At 47.2% G+C, this 5,524-nt stretch overlaps 1 pseudogene; it reads right to left on the minus strand.

Annotated features, from left to right (window-relative positions):
- Positions 1 to 3,867: 3,867 nt before the first annotated feature.
- On the minus strand, positions 3,868 to 5,154 carry LOC105980256 (annotated as a pseudogene).
- Positions 5,155 to 5,524: the final 370 nt, after the last annotated feature.

Raw genomic sequence — 5,524 nt, forward strand, 5'->3', positions numbered from 1 at the left:
AGCACGGGTCCCAGGAAGCGCTGGCGGCTCTACCCCTTTAAGAAGGAGGAGCTACTTCCGGTGCTGTATGTCCATCCCCAGAGCGCCTACCTTCTGGGTGGACACCCGAGCATCGCCCACATTCCCATCCACCATCCCTCCTGCTCCAAGCAGCACGCCGACTTCCAGTATCGGCTTGTGGAGTACACCCGGGCTGTTGGGACCCTTGGCCGGAGGGTGAAGCCCTACATCCTTGACCTTGGCTCCGGGAATGGAACCTTCTTGAACAAGGAGCGCATTGAGCCACAGAGATACTACGAACTTAAAGAGAAGGACGTCCTTGAGTTTGGGTTCAGCAGCAGAGAGTATGTCTTGCTCCATGAGTCATCCGATACTAATGAACTAGACAGGGAAGAAGAGGATGACGAGGAGTAAATAAGAGGAAGCAGTGTGTCGCTACCGCCTCGACCAGCAAGGAAGACACGACACCGAGCTCTTCTCTCTTCAGTTTATTCAGGACCTTTGAGCAATCTTCTGACCCCAACCCCGGGGAGAATTCCCCACAGCCTTAAGTACCTGCTGGGTAGCCAACCCTGATACGCCACGTGGGAACCACCAATAGATTCATGTGCGTGGAAGCAAGCCAGATTCTTTGCCTTAGCCATATAAGGAGTTGTTTACCACAGAGAGCACTCGCCATCGGGAAGGCGGAGGGCGGAAGCCTGCACCATCTTCCAGGTGCGGCCTCTCAGCAGCTCCCTACAGCAGTGTCCACCAGCTAGCACTAAGAAAGACAGCCTTTTATTGAGACCCCTTTCTCTTCTGGAGAGACTGGGGATTGACTTCAAAGATGCTGTAACCCCTCTTATTGACTGGAGTGTTTCCTCTATTGCTGACCAGGTTCAAAACACTGATGTAGGTTTTGTTGATTCTTCTGTGGCACATCACAGGTCTTCAGTTTTTAGAACATTCTCGCCCATTTCAGTACATCAAAAGCATTGTGGCTTTCCTTGGGATTTGGAGAATTGTTACCTATGGGGAGAAGAAAGCTGGGAAAGTGTGACATTTCCCCAAAAGAAATTACTCTTAATGTACCTGTAACCCCTCTGTGCATGACTTTTAGAACTTAAAAAACAAAGTAAACTATATTGCCTAATTAAATCCTGGTTTAAGGAGAATTATGGCTTCTTTTGTACATTTGATATAGTTAAGTTTTGTGGACCAGGAATTTTTCATTTGGTGACAAATTACTGAGCAGAGAATCTTAGCTCTGGTTGTCAACAAAGCAGCTTCCATCAAACACAAATGCTTTGGCCTAGTTGAGCTCTGAGTCATAAAAGTTGATTTTATACTCTTTGAGGTTGGGAGGGGCTAGCACATGACCTTTCATGACTTAAACCAATGCCTTTTAGCCCCACTTTAAACACATGACATACTGTTGTGGCAGCTCAGACCGGAAAAGACCAAGACCACTCATGAAAGGGGATAAAAGAATTCATTGTCATCTACCTGAACCAGCCTAGTGGAAGACACAAGTTGGGATCTTAAGAGAGAGGAAACTCTTGAGTTTTATACAAGCTGGTTACATAATAAATAGGCATTGATCAGATATACAAAATGGTCAGGAGGGAAGACATTAAACTCTGACCAGGTGAGCAATCCCTTTCCAGTTGTGCAAACATCAAGACATCCACTTAGTACTCCTGCTAGGTGCCCAGTGGCTCAGGCCTAGCTACTCAGGAGGCTGAGATCTGAGGATCACCGTGGTTCCAAGCCAGTGCAGGCAGGAAAGGCTGTGAAACTCTTACCTCCAATAAACCACCAGGAAACCAAAAGTGGCACTGTGGTTCAAGTGGTAAAGTGCTAACCTTGAGCTGAAGAGCTGAGGGACAATGCTCAGGCCCAGAATTCAGGCCTGATGATGGAAAAAAAAATGCCCGTGGGCTTCCTGATAGCAATAGGTCCTCAAGAGGATCCACCTGTGCCTAATAAACCAGCGGCTTTGCTTTATTGTAACATGTGTTATCAATATGTTCTCCAAGAACCACTGGAGTCACAATGAGAGACATAAATGGGGTCACAATGGTACACCACCAGCCAAAAATCTGGCAAGCAAGGACCCAGAGCAGGCAGTCTGCCCCATTATTCCTAACACAACAGCAAGCCCGGCCCCTCTACTCAGATTGGTTGAGCTCAAGTTCTGCTTATGATTCCCTGGTTTGAATACAATAAAATTTACATAAAGTGATTTTCAAATGAGATTAACAATTCACAAGCAACCTCAAATAAACCCACACCTCCTGCTATTTCTGCGAAGGTCTAGGGTGTGTCATAATCCTATCTTGAAAAACTAGTAGAAGACAAAACCTTACATTTTACAAATCCTCCATCCCAAGGCAGTTCCCTTTTCCTTAAGTCAAGCCCCCAGGCCAAAGCAGGAACTCTGAAGTAATACACTTGAATAGAAAAGACAGTTTTTCTCACACATGCATATATATCTAAGGGAGGTTGTGTAGTATTTCTGTATGTTTCATCTTTAAGAGTTGTTCAGAGACATTATATTTACCTTCCAAGGCAGGAAAGCAAGGATGCTGCCTTGAGCTGAAGAGCTGAGGGACAGCTCCCAGTCCCAGAGTTCAAGCTCCACAACCAAAAAAATAAGCCCAAAACGGTATTCTTGGTCTTTCCTGGTCTGCTCTGCATTGCCTAACAGTATGCCATGTGTTTAATCAGGTACAAAAAAGCTGTTTAAGTTAAGAAAGGTCATGTGGTAGCCCCCTCCCTCCTTCAAAAAGTGCAGAACTTGCTTTTAAGATTCAAGAGTGCAACCAGGTCAAAGCATTTGTATATGTTGGAAGCTGTTTTGCTGACAACCAAGGCTCAGCAAGATTTCTCTTATCAGGGATTTGTCCCCAAACAAATTCCTGGTCCACAAGACTTAATAACAATATGAATAAGCTTACAATATTAGCCCGATTTCCCCTTCAGTTTTCATTTCCTAGACAGCAGTTCTTTATTAGAAAAAGTTTATTATAAAGGTGATGTACAGGGAGGTTACAGTTACATAAGTCAGGCAAAGAATACATTTCTTTTTGGACAATGTCACCCATTCCCTCATTCCCAGTTTTTCCCTCCCTGTAGGCAGCAGTTCTGCACGTACCACCTCAAGCCAGTGCTTCTGAGGTACTGAAATCAGTGAGTATTCTAAAAGCAAATGACCACTGCCACATGGTAATACACACAGAACTAATCAACAAAACCAAGTCAGTGTTGATTTTTCATTTTTGGTTTTGCTTGGCTGTGGGGCTTGAACTCAAGGTTTAGGTACTGTCCCCAAGCCCTCTGTGCTCAAGGCTAGTGCTCTACCACTTTGAGCCACAGCTCCACTTCCAGAGTTTGAGTAGTTGAGTGGAGATAACAGTTTCATGAGGATTTTTCTGCCTGGGCTGGCTTCCAAGCGCAATGTTCAGATTTCCAAGTCAGTGTTCTTAACATAAGCTCTTCATCCATAGAGGAAAGACTTAAGGCATTGTGTAAGAGGTGACTATCTGTTGAGCTTCACAACAATGGGAGTGATCAGCAGGCCCAGGTGAGGGTCTCTCCATTCAGGATGAGAAAAACCAGACAGATGAAGGCTCTTGAGAAAGACCTGACCCCCAGGCAAATTGGGGAAGTAGGAAAAGGGCCTTGATGAGGCCGAGAGAGACCTGGAATCTATGAGTCCAGACATCACAAAACACCTTCAAAGGCTGGGCAGCCCAATAGCACAGTAGGGCAGTTATTCCAGCAGGCTGCATACAAGAACCATGTGTGTGCATGACCGCAAAGGAAACCAAGGGCCAGATGTTGAGAGTGCTAGTGTCCACAGCTGCAATACGTAGTTGAGTCTTAGCTGGTTTTCCATTTCTTGGCCGATGGTCGCTCAAATGCATCTCCTACTCCAGCTGCCTTCTGTTGAAAGAACTTTGTGTTCTGGGCAGTTTGTTGAGCCCACCCTGACTCAAAGCAAGTGGTGTCTTGATCCAGCAGGTGGGTATATTTGGTATGCCCAGAGCATCCAAAGGTCTTGACCTGCAGGACTTTAGGAAGGAGGGTTTTGTTGAAATGATCCTCGAGGGTTGGTGCACTGAAATCTCTCTTGTAGACTTCTTCATCCTCATGCATGAAGAAAGCACCTCGGTGATAATACTTCTGTAAAAACTTGTACTTGCCTTGAACCGCTTTGTTGCTAAGGACTTGGGCCTTGGCCCGAAGCTCAGCTCGCCTCCCCTCCTCAGTCAGGTTTCGCAGGCGTTCAGTTTCTGCTTTCTCCTTTGCAAGGGCTTCTCGACCTTCTCGGTCCCTCTTGATTCTTTTGAACTCTCGAACTTTCCATGCCTCATATTCCTCCTCATTTTCCTCCTCAGTATGGAGAGCATCCAGTGCAGCCAGGGACCCTCTGTTCTTCCCCAGCTCCCTCTTGGCCTCCTCCTCTACAATCTGAAGTGTGTACCTGTGTCTCTTTTCAGCCGAGCGTTTTGCTTCCTGCTCCAACTCCTTGTGTTTCAGTGCTTGGACCTTCCATGTTTGAACTGTCACTCGGTCCTTCCTTTGAATGAAAAGTGGCTTCCAGTGAGGCTCCATCTCATCTTCACTGTCTGTATACTCTTCATAGTCACACTCAGATTCTGACTCGTGTCCAGAATGCTGATCCTCTCCGGCCTCCATGACCTCCATCTCTTCATGTTTCCTTTCCTTGGCTCTCTGACGCAGCAGGCCACGGTGCCGTTCTATTTCCTCATCGTCCATTTCTTCTTCCTCTCCTTCTCTGCCATCTCCTTGTCCTTCTGAGTCACTTTGGCCTACCATGTCAAGTGCCGCCATCTTCCGATGTTGAGCCATTCTCTCTTCCACAGCTTCACGGATCAGATGTTGTAGGCTCCGCAGACGAGGGTCCCTCAAGGAGTCTTCCTTGCGTTTCTCTGGCTCAGCGTCTTGTTCTTTGGCTTTCTTAAAGAATTGAAAGTCTTTGTCCTCCTCATCTGAGGCCTCCATGGGGGCATAGTCTGGCCTCCTTCCTGACACATAACGTTTCACCTTCACCTTCTCCATCGAAATCTCACCTTTCTCATTGCACACCCGGACAGCCCCAGCCGTCGACTGAACCATTGGTGGCCTCATGCCTGGGACCCACATGAACTGGACCAGTCCCAATGATCAACAGCGACAAGGAACAAGAAGCTCTTCTCTGGTTTCGAGGTCTGTTCAAGGAGCCTTGGTCAATTTGTCCTGCTCCTGTCACTCCTCACCTCCTACCTCAGCAGCCTGGACCAAGAGAATGAAGTCCAGTCACTGCTGCTCTCCTTTATAAGCAGGACAGGAAGAGCACGCCCTTCAACTTCCACTTCCCCTTCTAGGAGGGTGGGCCCTGGCAGAAGCCATCTGGTGCAGGGAGGGGCTGACCCCGCCTTTAATCCTCTCTGCTCTGGGGCTGAGATCTGAGACCCTGGGGCAGGAAAGTCTGAGAGACTCTCATCTCCAATTCACTACCAGAGAAGGCAGAAGT

Source organism: Dipodomys ordii, unplaced genomic scaffold, assembly GCF_000151885.1.
Source record: "Dipodomys ordii isolate 6190 unplaced genomic scaffold, Dord_2.0 Scaffold8, whole genome shotgun sequence".
NCBI lineage: Eukaryota > Metazoa > Chordata > Mammalia > Rodentia > Heteromyidae > Dipodomys > Dipodomys ordii.